General features: G+C 48.1%; 2 long non-coding RNA genes across 2 annotated transcripts in view; one reads left to right on the top strand and one right to left on the bottom strand.

Annotated features, from left to right (window-relative positions):
- The window catches only part of LOC128337991 (uncharacterized), a 38,657-nt gene that overhangs the window by 15,756 nt on the left and 5,793 nt on the right, over positions 1 to 17,108 (bottom strand). The gene's annotated exons all lie outside the window — the stretch shown is intronic.
- LOC128337992 (uncharacterized) lies at positions 1,983 to 15,413 on the top strand. The gene is made up of 3 exons (XR_008312490.1): positions 1,983 to 2,168; positions 6,827 to 6,956; positions 13,350 to 15,413. It is a non-coding gene; the product is annotated as an uncharacterized LOC128337992 (long non-coding RNA).

The raw sequence follows: 17,108 nt of genomic DNA, 5'->3' as shown, positions 1-17,108 counted from the left end.
CAGTCATCGGATGTGGGGCAAAGATCTACGACGGGCATTAAGCAGTTTCATCCCAATTTCTGTGCATCCTGCATTTTTAACCCCTCCTCTGGCTTTTAAGATTTCATGAGACATCACCCACAGTTTCCAGCCTACATGTAAAGTCTTAAGCACTAGAAAATTGGGGTCGGGGTTGTTGTTTTTTTGTTTTTTGTTTGTTTTAAATGAAGCTGTTTTCACAATGGAGAGTTCAGTGTCTCCAAACCAATTTCACATATGCCCCAAATGTCTCTCAGCGCACCAGAAATAGTCCCTGTTTTCTGATAAGCTGTTCTTGGTAGAATAAACTGTCCTGGATTTGTCCCTCTGTTGCCTTTTGGGGAGAGATGTAATTGTTTATTTATTTAAAATCTAAGCTGCTGTTCAGAAGATTTCAGCAACAGAGCATCCGCTTTTGCATGCAGAAGGTGAACCACACCACTTATTAAGATGGTTCCGACTTGGCACTGGGCCTTTTCTAGGGTTGCCCTGAGACTTGGGGATGCACTCCCCAACAAAATTAGAGCCTTCCCTTCTCTGGAAGGTGTTTATTTTTTAAAGAAAGATCCAAAAACATACCTGTTGAATCAGGCTTTTAATTTGTAGTTTTAAAGCGTTAGGTTTTAGAGTTTTTCCTCTATATTTTAAATTGTTTACATTGTGTTAATGTTTTATAAACAGTCCCGGGATTTGTAGATCGGGGGTGGTATAGAAATGTGCTAAATAAATAAATAAGTGCCTGTATGGAGTGAGGGGAGAGGGGCGAGGGGTGGTGGGGAGGGTCCCAGGTGGGTCCCAGGAACTGGGCGGCTTGGGTTCTTTGAACCTTGTGGGCCCCACACCTTCCATAACCTGCAAAAAAAAGCTCAGGTTTTCTCCCTTGCCACGTTCAGGTTGCCTGAATCACTTCACAGAAAGAAAAGACAGATATTGGCGAAAGCCGGAGACCTTCATTTGTACGGATCAAACAGCAACAAGCCCACCGAAGTCGCTTTGAAGCGGCTCAGCCTGTCAGGAGACTCCCTGGGAAGCAGAGCAGAGCGCCCTGAAATCGCTCCCTGACAGGAGAAAAGCCGGCCTGGGTTGCATCTCAGGTAAGAATTACCCTCCTTTCGTTGTGCAAAAAATCAATCAATGCCCTGCAGGGGACTGGAGATGCCAGCCGAGAACTATTCAAGGAGACGGGGCGGTTCTTCTCATGCAAGGCAGGAAACAGACAGGGCTGCTTGGGAAGTGACTCCAATAGAAAAGGCAGGAGAAGCTACAGGGGTGGGGACCACTGCAAAATTTCTCATGGATGCACCCTAAACAATCGAGGGAACGTTTCCTTCCTCTCCCATGATTCTAGAATATTTGGGGTCCCTCAATGCACCCCCTCGATCAGGGCTGCACAACCTACCCCCCTCCAGCTGCTGTTGGACTACAACTCCCATCATCCCCGATGACTATGGCCAGGGATGATGGGAGCTGTAGTCCAACAACAGCCAGAAGGCTGATGATGTTCAGTCCTGATCCAGAGGTCCCCTGATCCCCAGATGTTGCTGGCCATTGCCAGCCACAATGGCCTTCAGCCGACTTCCCCAATGTGGCTGTTCCTGATTATGGGCTCTTATGGAAGAATGGATTCTTCCTCCTCCTCCTCCTCCTCCCCCCCCCCCCCCGCATCAGTCATCCTGTTCCTCTGGAGTTCTCCTGTCAAGACCAGCCTCACTTCTCTCAAAGTGCCTCTCTCCACTATTAGCAGCAAAAAGGCTCCCACCTAGGCACAGCTGGCTTTTATGGCTTCCGCTGTGTTAATCAAATTTAGACGATAAGCTCCTCCAGGGAAGGCGCCTGCCCGAACCTCTCTGTGTTCTGCAAAGTGCAGATTAAGGCAGCTTGGAGTTTGGGGCTGAGGGAGGCATTGTGTGCCTTCGTAGGGGAGCCGAGGGCGGAGGGGGCAGAGGTTCAGAAGGGGAGGGAGGTAGAGGCAGAAGAAGAAGGAGAGGAGGAGAAAGGAGGAAGAGGCAAATGTATCCTACGAAAATGCAGCCTTTGCAAATACAGAGTGCCGCTTGACGAGTAGGAACAGGCCCACAGCAGTGTGGAAGCCGCACCACACCTGGCAATGTGACAGCGTTTCACCTTCCACGGCGGGACTCCAGGCGCCTGTGAGTATTCCCCCGGACCCGCTTCTAAGCTGGTTAGGCATTCAGGGGAGGCCTTTGAAAAGATGGATAGAACAGAGAGCAGATCCAAGAGGAAATCAATTAGGCCCCCCCCTTTCTCTGGATTAGTTCATTATGGAAGAAAAGATCAGCAAAATGCAGCAAGGCGCTACTGCTGCACACCTGAACGGAGGATGTCGCATTCAAAACAGTTAACTCATCGGTTCCCCCGGGTATATTATTCTTGCAAAGACATGGCAGGAAAGAACTCTTTTCTTAAAGATAGGTTGGGGGGAGAATTGTTTGCTTCCAAACTCCCATGGCCTTAGATTCGGGTGGGTTGGCGCAGGGTGGGCTGAGGGGGCTGGAAGCTCAAGGCCCAGAGCTTAGGGCTCCGATTGCCAGACTATGGGCCGAAGCATACTAATGCAGCATGAAAAATGAAAGGGGGGAGAGCTGATATTGGGGTAAATGTGTGCCGTCAAATCGGTGTCGAATATTCCCATCGCCTGGGAAACATACCAGCGGGGATTCGAACCGGCAACCTCATTGCTCCCTAGGCAAATTATTCCCCCTCTGTGCCATTAGGTGGCTCGGCTGTGTGGTAGTGAGCATGACTTCTCCCCTTTGCTAAGCAGAGTCCACCCTAGTTTGCATTTGAATGGGAGACTGAATTTGTGAGCACTATAAGATATTCCCCTGAGGGGATGGTGGGGCCGCTCTGGGAAGAGTATCTGCCTGCTTGCGTGCAGAAGGTTCCAAGTTCCCTCCATGGCAGCATCTCCAAGACAGGGCTGGGAAAGAATCCTGCCTGCAACCTTGGAGTAACTACTCGGGACAGCACGAATCATATGATGCTATCTTTAATTTTTCTTAAGTTATCCTAGACCCTTGGAAAGGGCCCGATAATTAAAGTACCAAATCCGGTCAATAACATCTGGTAGATTGTGTGTAAATAGCATAATCATCATCATCATGATCATGATAATTATAATTAAAAACAACTTTATTTGTTAGCTGCCCCATAACAAATTGTTCTCTGGGCGGCTGGCATTTCTCCTTGCCAAATATTTCAGATGTACAAACAGGAAAGGGCCCAAAGTTGTAAGTGGAAGACGATTCAGCCACGAGATAAACAAGAAGAAGATTCTTGGCTTTCCTCAGCATTAAGTGCTGTAACTGCTGCTGTACCAATCAGCGCTCAGGAAAACACACACTCAATCAAACAGATTTATCCTTCTGGAATACATGGTTCCTGTTTCCCTTTCTTTTATGGTTTCGGCCTCTGTGTCGTGCACCACTCGGAATGTTTTCGTCGCTCTTTGTTGGTAACGAAAAGCAGTGCCCATGGCAACACTATGTGATGTCACACAGAAACAAGATGTGTGAGGTCATACATTGTTCAGGGGGAATCAAAACAACTGCGGAGGGCGGGGGTACACTTTTGAACGGTGCATGCCTCTGAATCCTCGGGGGGGGGGTGTCAGTCTTGGAATGCTGGTTCTGCTGTGTGCCGCTGGAGTTTTCTTCTTTTTAATTCTCTCTCTTTCTTTTTCGGGAGATGAAAAATCAACACACAATGGAAATATCTGGCCCAGGAATTTCCTCCTGGTTGATGTCCAGGAAGCTGCACTTGCCAGCAATAATGCAAACAAGGGATGTTTCTCCCAAATCCACTCCAAGAAAGCCTCTCCGGTCTCTCTGCGGCTGTGCTGAAATGTGAAAGAGGTTTGGAGAGGGGATGCGATCCCTATCCAGGTTCCTCCCTCTCATTTCTCCTCTGGAGGGTTACATCCTTGGGAAGTGACGAAGCAGAATGAGGTGATAGGAAGCTGAGGTGGTAGAACAGACTTGGGCCATGTCGGAATATAGGTAGGAGATTCCATTTCTAAATGCTGTTATAGATTCTTTTGTAGACATCGCAGCGGAGAAACAACTTGACTAGAAAGCCAGAAGTTGCCCATTTGCGTTCCTGCCTGTTATTTTTCCCAGACTACGGGAAATGGCTATATCGGGCAGCAGCGATTTAGGAAGATGCTGAAAGGCATCATCTCATAGTGCGCGGGAGATGGCAATGGGAAACCCCTCCTGTATTCTACCAAAGACAACCACAGGGCTCTGCGGGCGCCAGGAGTCGACACTGACTCGACGGCACAACTTTACTTTACAGACATTATAGAACTGGAGAAGGTGCAGACGAGCGCAACCAACATGATCAGGAGCCTGGAACACCTTCCTAATGAGGCAAGGCGACAACACCTGTGGCTTTTTAGTTTAGACAAAAAGATGACTAAGGGTCTACAACATTATACATGGTGTGGAGAGAGGGAAAGGTTTTTCTCCCTCTTTCACAATGGCAGAACCAGGGATCATCCCATGAAAATGGTTGCGAGAAAGTTTAGGACTGAGAAAAGGAAGCACTTTTTCACACAGGACATAATTAATGCGTGGAATTCTCTGCCACATGATGTGGTGAAGGCCAGCAGCCTGGGTGGCTTTAAAGGGGGCTTAGACAAATTCCGGGAGGGCATGTCTGTCAGTGGCTACTTGTCTTGATGGCTATAGAGCACTCCAGGCTCAGAGGGAGAATGCCTCTATATGCCAGTTGTAGGGGAGCAACAGCAAGAGAGAGGGCATGCCTTCGTCCCTTGCCTGGGGCTTCCCAAGAGCATCTGGCGTAGGAAACAGGCTGCTGGACTAGATGGGCCTTCAGCCTAATCCAGCAGGGCTGTTCTTGGGTTCTTAGGTTGTATAGAACTCCCTTCAAGAAGAAAAGTAGCACCTCAGGGAGAAAAGGTCTGGCCTCTCTTCCTGCTGTGCCAGTTTTCAACTTACAGAGGGTTTGTTTTGAGAGAAGGAAACATTCAAAGACATGATTTTCCCTCCAACCTGCCATTGGAAATGGTCCATTCAAGAACCTTTGGACTCTTGTATCTCATCTCGCTCTGCTGCAGACCCAGCTTCAGCCATGCTTGCTAGAGAAGAATGCAAGGAAAGGCAGGGAGGAAGGATCATTTTTGCACCATCAGTTTTATCTAGCAAGTCCATAAGCAGGAGGTAAAGGCAGGCTCCCCCCCCCACACACACACTGCTCCCCATTACTGGGATTCGGAGGCATCCTGACTTGGAATCTGCAGGCAGCACTCAGCCATCAAGACTGGCATCTGGTAGACCCATCCTCCATGAATTTGTCCAATCCCCTTTGAATGGCTGTCATCACCTCCTGTGGCAAAGAATTCCACATATTAATTTTGAGCTGTGTGAAGAAGCACTGCATAGGGACAGAGGAAACTGCCATATACCGAGTCAGATCGTTGGCTCAGGATTGTCTACCCAGACTGGCAGCGGCTTCTCCAAGGTGGCAGGCCGGAGTCTCTCTCAGCCCTACCTTGGAGATGCTGCCAGGGAGGGAACTTGGAACCTTCTGCACTTGGAACTTGGAGCCTATTGCTATTCTGCATGCAAGCAGGCAGGTGGTCTTCCCGGAGCAGATCCGTCCCCTAGATCTTACAGTGCTCACACATGTAGTCTCTCTTTCAAATGTGAACCAGGGCAGGCCCTGCTTAGAAAGGGGGACAAGTCATGCTTGCTACCACAAGATGAGCTTTCCTCCCTTTTCTTTTTGTCTGTCCTAAATCTCCTGGCAATCAGTTTCATTGGATGGCTCTTGGTTCTAGTACTGCAAGAGAGGGAGGGAAACATCTCTCTCACACACCATCACACTGAGTGATCCCTAGCATGAGAACAGGGTCATCACAAGCTTATCCCTATTTTCATCTGTGAAGTGTCTGGAAGGTACCGTATTTACCTGAACCCAAGAATGTGTTTTTTCCAAATTCTTTGATGTTAGAAATGGGATGCGGGTGTCCTCTTCCTTTTGGGTAAATACAGGTATAACCTGTATTTTATTGTTGCTGTTATTGTTATTACATTTTATATCCTGCTCTTCCTCCAAGGAGCCCAGAGTGGTGTACTACGTACTTAAGGTTCTCCTCACAACAACCCTGTGAAGTAGGTTAGGCTGAGAGAGAAGTGACTGGCCCAGAGTCACTCAGCAAGTACCATGGCTGAATGGGGATTTGAACTCGGGTCTCCCTTGTCCTAGTCCAGCACTCTAACCACTACACCACGCTGACCTGTCGTTTTAAGAGGGTCATCTTAAATTCAGAGTTGGCTTCTCTTCAGGTAAATACAGTAAGTGACTCAGTGTTGAGAAGGTCAACGGTGGCCTACCTTGCAAGGCTGTGAAGAGGGGTGGTTGCCATTCGGATGGGGAAACAAATCTGCAGAGTCGTCATGCCTTTTAATCAAAGGTGGGGAAAGTCGGAGTAATGAGCAGTGATGTACAAATTGGGAAATCGTTTTTCAGAGACCAGAGGTAGTCCTGGATCGTGTGTGAATGCACCTATCCCAAATTGCTCTGTCTGGGGGATTATTATGACAAGCCAGGGTGTTACCGTCCTTCATGGATAATTACCAGCGATGACCTAAGAATACTATAAATACACGATATGCCACACATGTGGTCATGGTAACCACCACAGAAAACGCCGGTGTTTACGAGACTGTGGTATAAATTTCCAGCCAGGCATTATATAACATGACTGCTGGAGTTCACGAAGCTTTTTATTTATTTTTTTCCCCCACACCAATCACAACAGGTTTCTATAGTAACTGATGCATTTCAAACCAGGGATGGGAGAGAGGCTGAAGAGAGAAAAGAAAAGAAAGAAGGAGGAAAGATGGAGAGAGATCTTCCCGGTTGAGGACCTCGTTCTGCATGTATTCCCGGTGGGTCTCAAAATGGCACCTAACTGATTTTGGACAGTCATGAGTGGAGTCACAACTTACACGTTCCACAAAGCCCAACAGAGCCAAAAAACCAAAATGCACCTTCACACAACAATGAGCCTTCATACAGACTGCAACGCAGTGTCCAAAAAGCATGGATGGGTCTTGGAACAGGCCAGTTCCGTCAGCCTCACTTACTTCCCAGGGCTGTGGTGAAGATAAAAGTGATTAACAGAACAGCTGCACAAACCATACATAGGATTTTCCCTGGCTTTTTTCCAGGCACCTAAGGAATCTTCAAGAAGCAGAAAGAGATGAAGGGAAGAAGAAACCCAGTGGACAATTGGGTGCTTTGCACCAGGGGTTTGGAACACAGAAAGCTGCCTTCTACTGAGTCAGACCTGTCGTCCATCTAGCTCAGCATTTTCTACTCTGGCTGGCAGCATCTCTCCACGGATTCAGACGTGGAAAGATCTTTCCCAGCCCTACCTGGAGATGCTACCAGGGAGTTAACCTAGGACCTTCTGCATGCAAAGGTGGTGCTCTTCCACTAAGCCCCATTCTGTGAAGACTATCTAGCTGCCTACAGTACTAACATGTAGTCAGACATCCAAATATGTTGGAGATAAGAGTTCCATAGGAACATAGGAAGCTGCCATATACTGAGTCAGACCACTGGTCCAACTCGCTCAGTATTGTCTACACAGACCGGCAGTGGCTCGCTTCTCCAAGGTTGCAGGCTGGAATCTCTCTCAGACCTCTCTTGGAGAAACTGCCAGGGAAGGAACTTGGAACCTGTCCCCTAAGGGGAAGGGGATAGAGCTGCTCTGGGAAGAGCAGAAGGTTCCAAGTTCCCTCCCTGACAGCAACTCCAAGATAGGGCCAGGAGAGACTCCTGCCTGCAGCCTTGGAGAAGCCACTGCCAGTCTGTGAAGACAATACTGAACTAGATAGACCAATGGTCTGACTCAGTATATGGCAGCTTCCTATGTTCCTATGACACCGAGTATAAAGGTAGCAAGACAGCAAACTTATGTAATTAATACCAAGTGGTGTTAAATCCATACCATATTGTACTCTATGTATGGCAGCAACATATTCAGCGAGTGGAGGCAACTTACATATAGGCGTTAGAATATTTTGTTCTTAATGAGCCCTAAACGAATTTTGCTAGCAGTACGGCAGAACTTAGCCACATTATAGGATCTAGAGCCATCCTGATCTCTCAAGAGGAAACTTAGGTAAAAGGAATCAGTACAGCTTGGATATGAGCTAATATGAGAGGAGCTTAGGCCGAATATCATGGTAATACTGACAGTACGAGAGTACAAGAGCCATTGTTTCAATCTCACCAGAGCCACTGGGGCAGATGCAAGGTGCAGAAATGTCATCTTTATCACCCTGGCCAAGTCTGTGGTACTTGTGCTGATATGCAACGCAAAAGAGTGCCACCACGAAGGGAGGGCTTGGATGACCACAATCCAGACTATCTCACGTAGCATACTAGCTTGTTGGCCTCGTATATCCCAAGTCTGAGACTTGGGAACATAGGATGCTGCCTTATACTGAGTCAGACCATCAAGCTCAATATTGTCTGCACTGGCTGGCAGCGGCTTCTCTAAGGCTGCAGGCAGGAGTTTCCCCCAGCCCTGACTGGAGATGTCAGGCGGGGAGGGAACTTATTTTATTTATTTATTTATTTATTTATTTATTTTTATTTATTTTTGCATTTATATACCGCCTTTCATTAAAAAGATAACCCCAAGGCGGTTTACAAAAGTTAAAAACATACAATAAAAACACAATAAAAACATCATGTTAAAAGTACAAAAACATATAAAAACAGGCATAAAAACAACACAACAAATAGAAACACAGAGAAGCCACAGTAGAAAACAATCATGTAAAAGCCTGGGTAAAAAGCCAAGTCTTTAAAAGCTTTCTAAAAGCCGTGATGGAGTCCGAGGAACGAATGGCCACTGGGAGAGCATTCCAGAGTCTGGGGGCAGCAACAGAGAAGGCCCTGTCCCGAGTGCACGACAACCGGGCCTCCCTCATTGTTGGCACCCGGAGCAGGGCCCCCTCAGATGTCCTCGTCCAGCGGGCAGCAACCCTTGGGAGCAGGCGGTCCCTCAAATACCCTGGGCCCAAACCGTTTAGGGCTTTAAAGGTCAAAACCAGCACCTTGAATTGGACCCGGAAACGAACCGGCAGCCAGTGCAGCTCTTTCAAAATGGGAGTGATATGTTCCCAACGGGCAGCTCTGGATAAAACCCTCGCTGCCGCGTTTTGCACTAGCTGCAGTTTCCGGATATTCTTCAAGGGCAGCCCCACGTAGAGCGCGTTACAGTAATCCAGCCGCGACGTGACTAAGGCATGGGTAACCGTGGCCAGATCTGCCTTCTCGAGAAAGGGACGCAGCTGGCGCACCAGCCGAAGCCGTGCAAAGGCACCCCTGGCCACCGCCTCCACCTGAGCCTCCAAAAGCAGAGCCGGGTCCAGTAGTACCCCCAAGCTGCGTACTTGCTCCTTCAAGGGGAGTGCAACCCCATCCAGAACCGGTAAAATCTCCTCATCCCGATTGGCTCTCCTACTGACCAACAGTACCTCCGTCTTATCCGGATTCAGTTTCAGTTTGTTAGCCCACATCCAACCCATCACGGCCTCCAACCCCCGATTCAGGACATCCACCGCCTCCCTAGGATTAGATGACAAGGAGAGATAGAGCTGAGTGTCATCTGCATATTGCTGACAACTCAGTCCAAATCTCCGGATGACCTCTCCCAGCGGCTTCATGTAGATGTTAAACAGCATGGGGGACAAGACTGATCCCTGCGGGACCCCACAGGCCAACGGCCACGGGGCCGAGCAGTAGTCCCCCAGCACCACCTTCTGAACCCTCCCCTCAAGAAAGGACTGGAACCACTGCAACGCAGTGCCTCCGATTCCCATACTCGAGAGGCGGCCCAGAAGGATACCATGGTCGATGGTATCGAACGCCGCCGAGAGGTCCAGCAGAACCAACAGGGACGCACTCCCCCTGTCTAGTTCCCGGCGTAGGTCATCCACTAGAGCGACCAAGGCAGTCTCAGTCCCATACCCGGGGCGGAAGCCAGATTGAAAAGGGTCCAGATAATCCGTATCATCCAAGACCCTCTGCAGCTGGGACGCCACCACACGCTCCATCACCTTGCCCAAAAAGGGGAGGTTAGACACAGGTCTATAGTTGTCCAGGTTGCAGGGATCAAGGGAGGGCTTTTTTAATAGAGGTCTTACCACTGCCTCTTTGAGGCATGATGGCATCCTGCCCTCCCTTAACGAAGCATTAACGATCACCTCCAGCCATCTACCTATCCCCTCCCTGGCAGCTTTTATTAGCCATGAAGGGCAAGGGTCAAGAGTGCACGAAGTCGCCCGCACACTGCCCAGGATCTTGTCCACATCCTCAGGCCGCACCAACTGAAAAGAATCCAACACAACGGGACCAGATGGTACCAGAGGCACGTCTGCCGGAACTGCCAAAACTCTGGAGTCCAGGTCAGCACGGATGCAAGCGACTTTATCTGCAAAGCGACAGGCAAACCGATCACAAAGAGCCGTAGATGACTCCTCCCCCATTGTCCGGGGGGATGTGTGGAGCAATGTTTTCACCACACGAAACAGCTCTGTTTGCCTGCACTGAGCAGACGCAATGGAGGCGGAGAAAAAACATTTCTTCGCCGCCCCCACCGCCACGGCATAGTCCCTAAAATGGGCTCTAGCCCGTGTTCGATCGGATTCGTGACGACTCTTCCTCCAGCGTCGCTCCAGCCGTCGTCCGAGTTGCTTCATCGCCCTAAGCTCCGAGGAAAACCAAGGAGCAGAACGGGCTCCACCAAGCCGGAGAGGGCGCTTGGGGGCAACCGTGTCAACAGCCCTGGCCATCTCTCCATTCCAGAGATCAACCAAGGCCTCGACAGGGTCACCAGCTCTGGACACTGGAAACTCCCCGAGGGCCGTCTGAAATCCAAGCGGATCCATAAGCCTCCGGGGGCGGACCATCTTAATCGGCCCCCTTGGGACCTTCTGCATGCAAGCATGTAGATGCTCTTCCACTGAGCTATGGCTCCCTCCCCTATGGCTCCCTCCCCATCTTACAGGGCTCACACATGCAGTCTCCCATCCAAATGCAAGCCAGGGTGGATCCTGCTTAGCAAATGGGACCCTCCATGCTTGCTATCACAAGGCCAGCTCTCCTCCCTACGCCGTTTCCCCATCAGAGAGACACTTCCATAAGGACAATGTCTGGCTTCCTTGCAACAGTGCAGCAAAGACGGTGCATTTACCATTTCCATAGTCCCCTGCCCCTATTCATCTGGAAAGCATCCAAGAGGCGATAACAGCAGTCACAAAAATCTTATCAGTGGTAGAACTCGGAAGCCGGATTTTGTGGGACAATGCTCAGGGGAAATGCGGATGACAGCCCAGCGGCTGGAATGAAAACGTGCTCCTTGGCCATTTGAAAGAAGAGACGCTTGGACACCTTACAGATATTAAGGCCCATTTTAATCTCGGTTACTTTTGCCTGCGTCTCTAGCAAGCTTGCCGAATTCCACCGAACTTACACTCAGGTTAATCCGGTGCAACTGAAGGCTTGTCCACAAGAAGCTTTTAGCATGTTTAATTAACCCATATTGTTGTCAATCAGGGTTAGCGGACCACCGTTCAAAAGCCTCACTGGATAATCTTGGCGGATTAATTAAGGCTGGCTTTTTGGAAGGAGTTCTGCCCCTTGTCTGAATGGGCTTTATCTCCTCCGGGCTGCTGCTAATCTGCAAAAAGGGCCGAGGAGGGAAGGAAGTATGTTACAGCAACTTAAAGGGCAAGCTAATTAATGAATTAAAGTCTTGTTGGCCAGAGAGGTGCAAGAGGGCTGCCTCTAAAGGTCCGGTTACATATTACAGCAAGATTCTGTGTCATATGCCATGGGTCATAAAACAAGGAGGAGGGTATTCCAAGCAAAGCAGTTCTATGTGGGAGGGGGTGCTGTGCTGAACACCATCTCCCCACAACCAGTAATCCCCTACTGCGGCTTTTCTCTCCAAACCGGGCTCTGAGACCAGAAATAGTCCAGCGATGAGAAAAATCAAATGGAGGAGGGGGTTGCAGGAAAGGGTAAAGCAGCTGTTAGAGGATGGTCTTTCGAGCACCCTTTCCTGTCCTGCGTTTCCCCTTGAAATTGCCCCTTCCCTATGTCGTGACATCAGATCTTGGATTACACACACACACACACCCGCAACTTGAGGAATGAGGCAGATAATTCAGGGGATGAGAACAAGTCAGGATCCTTGCCCCGGATGACCCCTTGCCACCGAGCCTGGCTCAGCCTGGAAGGAGGAGAGCTGGTCTGGTGGTAAAGTGTGCCGTCAAGCCAGTTTTGACTCCTGGTGCCCACAGAGCCCTGTGGTTGTCTCTGGTGGAATACAGGAGGGGTTGACCATTCCCATCTCCCACGCTGTTTGAGATGATGCCTTTCAGCACCTTCCTATATCCCTGCTGCCCGATATAGTACCAGCGGGGATTCAAACCGGCGACCTTCTGCTTGTTAGTCAAGTCATTTCCCCGCTGTGCCACTTAAGGTGGTAGAAAGCCTGAATTGTCCCCTTTGCTAAGCAGGACCTGTGCTGGTTTGCATTTGAATGGGAGATGTGTGAGCATGGTCAGAGATTCCCCACAGTGGATGGGATTGCTCTGGGAAGAGCACCAGCCTGCTTGCATGCCAAAGGTTCCAAGTTCCCTCCCTGGCAGCATTTCCAAGACAGGGCTGAGATTTCTTCCTGCAACCTTGGAGAAGCTGCTGCCAGTCTGGGTAGACAATACTGAGCTAGATGGACCAAGGGTCTGACTCAGTAGAAGGCAGCTCCCTATGTTCCCATTAACAGAAAACCCTGCTGCTTTAGAGCTGTTTGCCACAAATACATTCTGTCGTGGGAAACATCTAGTTATACCTGAAGGCAGAACCGGTCAAGTCTCAGCTCTGGACTCTCCTTTTACTGCCCAGCTCAGTCTTTGAACACTGAAATGATGTGAGTGGATTTTTGTTTGGGCTCCAGCTCAGGAAGAATGTTGGCAAAGAGCCTTTGTTCGGTCTGCTGTGCTCCCTCTGCTGGTTCTTGAGTTGAGCTGCCAAGCACAATACATTGTGGGCCTTAACGATAACCATTGCACAGACACACAGCTGCGCAGACTGTAGGTATTAGCTCAGTTTTGCAGTTTGTGTGTGAGAAGAGGTGCATTTTAACTGGTATGTAAAGAAAATCCTCCAAGTTTTAACCAAAAGTTGTTGGGTGGGAGAACGCTATAGCAACAGTTAAGCATACTGCTTTTAACCTGCCTTATGATTTACTTCATTAGGAGACCCTGGACAGCCAGAAAAACAAACCAATGCATCATAGAACAAATCAATCCAGAATGTTCACTCGAGGCACAAATGACCAGGCTCAAGCTACCCTACTTCGGACACATTATGTGAAGACCCAGCTCCCTTGAGAAGTCCATCATGCTGGGGAAAGTGGAAGGAAAGAGAAGAAGAGGACGACCGGCAGCAAGGTGGATGGACTCGATGACGACAGCCATGAATGCACCACTGAGAGACCTGAAAGGCCAAGTGGAAAGACAGATCATCCTGGAGAGCATCTCTCTATGTGGTCGCTAAGAGTCAACACCGACTTGACGACACTTAATCAATCCAATGATATCCTTGACCCTCTTCATGATATCAGCCCTCACCACGTACCTTTTGCAGATGGGGAACTGAGGCGGAGTGAAGGTGGGCGTGCCCGCCAACAACTTGGCAAGGAGTCTGTGGAGCAGGGGATCCTTGACCTCAACTCCACTTCTCTGGCTACTGCTCCTTCCTCCCTGATGAGTTATTTGCTGCCTTTGATGTCTGGGTTGCATAGGCACCCATAAATCGAGGCATCTATTTTTATTCCGTCTGCTCTCGTTTAAAATTTGGTTCTGAGACAGAATGATGCAATGATGGTATACGCAATCAGCTCTCTTCTCACGGAGAGTTTGGCATTTGGTTGTTTCTGGGCAAAATGGCTGGGGATGATGGGAGCTGTAGTCAACAACATCGGTGGGGAGGGCCCTATGAGAGCCCCATTCCTAGGAGCATTGCAGTGCTTGGATGATAAGGGGAGAGATAGGGAGGGTCTTAATGAAATCCACAAATGCCGCCACCCCCGACTCCCCGCAATTTCAGCCAAATCAGCCCCCTCCCTAAAAACACTTGTTAAGGTGGGCAGGACAAAATGTACAGGGGCCAGGCCCCCTCTGGCTCCCTGTAATTTTATTATTTGTTCATTTATTTAATACTTTTGTATAACAGCCACTTACCCAAGAGTCTAAGCGGTTTACAGCATAAAACAAGCATAATTACAGCATAATTCAAACCCTGAAGCATTTGAGGAAAGAGGTTCTGGGAGGTAGGCCCAAAATGGTTACATAAAAACATGAGAACAGCCCTGCTGGATCAGGCCCAAGGAGGCCCATCTAGTCCAGCATCCTGTTCCAAACAGTGGCCCACCAGGTGCCCCTGGGAAGCCCACAGGCAAGAGATGAAGGCAGGCCCTCTCTCCTGCTGTTACTCCCCTGCAACTGGGATGCAGGGGACTCCTGCCTCTGAACACTGAGGTGGCCTTTAGCCATCAAGATTAATAGCCAGCTAGACTGGTCCTCCGTGAATTTTTCTAAACCCCTTTTAAAGCCATCCAAGCTGGTGGCCATCCAAGCTAGTGGCAGAGAATTCCACAGATTGGTTAGGCAATGTGTGGGGAAAGTACTTACATTTGCCAGTCCTAAATTTCTTGGCAATCTATTTCATAGGATGAACCCTGGGGGATAGCCAACAGGAGCTGGGTGTCGTCTGTCGTCTGAAGTTCCATTGTTGTTAACTGTATAGCCAAGATGGGTAGAAGGCAGGCTGGGCCTCCCACAGTGGGCCACTGGCCAATTTCTGGTGGACCACCTAGTACTTGCTGATTATTGGAATTATTTCAGAGAATGCTGTACTCAAAGGATCATCTGACTGCACAAGACACATCTTGTATTCTAATGCAATAGTGCACACTTGGGCTTATTCAACACAGATGAGTATTGCCTTAACAATAAACTGATCCCAAGATTACACTCTTGTGCTTTATACACTTAAAACACACCAGTGGCCCATGGGAATGCTTTTATACACATCCACGTGTGCATGTGTGCGCAGGCAGGCAGGCAGGCAGGCACACACACACACACTATGCAAGTGTGAGGTTAATCCATCCCACAAATATTGCTTAACCGAAAGATATTTTTGCTTCATTATGCAAAGGATATTATTCATAATAATAATAATAATAATAATATTTCTATTTAGTCCATATTTGATAGTCACCGCAAGATTAGTCTATGCCCAGATAATGGAAAGTGAAAAATGATCCTCATTTTTTTAAAAGAGTACTTCTGTAAAATAATGGGCTTATATTGATACTTGTTAAGATCACTGCTTATCAAAGATCCATGCCAACATTTGTAAATTTATTTATCACATTTATAGATCACTCTTCTGCTGCCAAGACACCCAAGGCAGTTTGCAGTGATTATTATACAAATGCAAAATAAATACATAAACACATAAATGTTGCAAAGGAGACACTTTCTCCTGTCTCCGGCCTTGTCAATTTCAGTGCAAGGGCTGGAGGTTTCGTTCAAAGAGGGGATTCACTGTTTTCAGTGGATTCCGATGGCTTTGACAATGTAACAACAAACCACTTCCCCAGCATGCCACAATTCAGTTCCAAAAAGTCACCATGTGACCAGAGCATTTGAAAAAAGGCTACCCGGGGAGAAGCTGATCTCCCAACTGAGCAGTCAGTCAGCTGCAAAACCTATAGACCCATCTAGATCACTTTGACCAGAGTCTTTTCAAATGGAAACCTGTGAAAATTGAAAAGGTTCTGACTTCTGGAAGAACTAAGCAGCAGCCATCTGGGATTTCCCCTTTTCTGTCTTATTTCAAACCTCACCAAGCACCCAGACTGGCCCAAAATGTGCTGAGAGCATTTGCAGGAAATGCAAAGGCATATACCTACCCCCATCCTACTCTAACACACCTCCACTGCCCCATACACTCCCCACACACTTATGGGACTCTATTGTGCTCCTGCAGAAGTTATTGTGTTACAATAACATACAAGTTACCAGTCTACGGTGTTCATTGGAAAGAGGACATCCTTTCCGAGGCAGTGTGTACATTACTACTGAAATTGCCAGGTAGACTGTGCATTTGTGAATTCTGCAACATACATATAAAACCTTCACTGGCTAAATATATTGATTTAAAACTGCCTTTCTTCTGCCTTGTGTCCTGCATTAACATCTACACATATGCACAAAATAGGTGCAGAATCATGAATACTGAAGTTGTGACCTGTAAAAATTCAGGGGGGAAACTGAGGGGAGGGATTTATCTCCAAGGAACATATCCTCTGAATCCAATTCTCCCACCCTCGAACAGAAGAAGTAAGGCAATCAGACCCTTGGATGGGAACCATGTAAGAACAGAATGTACATTTAAGAAAGGTATGGACATTAGGTCTGTGCAATTTCAGATTTGAAAATTCAGATTGCATCCAAAATTGCCCCAGGTCAGTAAAAGTCAATAAAATCCAAATCCTCCCCCCGCCACAAAAAAAGAAGAGCAGTAACATCGGAATTAATTCTAAAATATGAAAATTAATTTTGGAAATACATCAGAATTTGCAAAATGGCACCATTTCCCACCACAGAGGTGAATGTAGAAATCAAAACAAAATCGCCAATGATAGTCCAAGAAGGGTCTTCAGTTTCAGAAGTTTTTGTAAAGTTCTGGCTTGAAATAAGCCAGATATCACTATTTTTTAGCCATTTTTAGAAAAACCTCAAAAATCCACCAAAGATCATCTTATTGATCAATTCTCTTAAAATTCACTACACTGGGCCCTGAGCACCCTCCCCACTTGTGTGGCAGGTTTCAAGGCTCTAGGACCAAGCAGTGATTTTTGGTAATTTGTTTTTGATTCCCCCATTGACTGCTATGGGGTAAAATCTGACTTTAAGTCAGAATTCAGATTTGAATTCCAATCT

Source organism: Hemicordylus capensis, chromosome 15 (assembly GCF_027244095.1).
Source record: "Hemicordylus capensis ecotype Gifberg chromosome 15, rHemCap1.1.pri, whole genome shotgun sequence".
Taxonomy (NCBI): domain Eukaryota; kingdom Metazoa; phylum Chordata; class Lepidosauria; order Squamata; family Cordylidae; genus Hemicordylus; species Hemicordylus capensis.
This window is presented reverse-complemented; position numbering and strand designations above follow the sequence as displayed.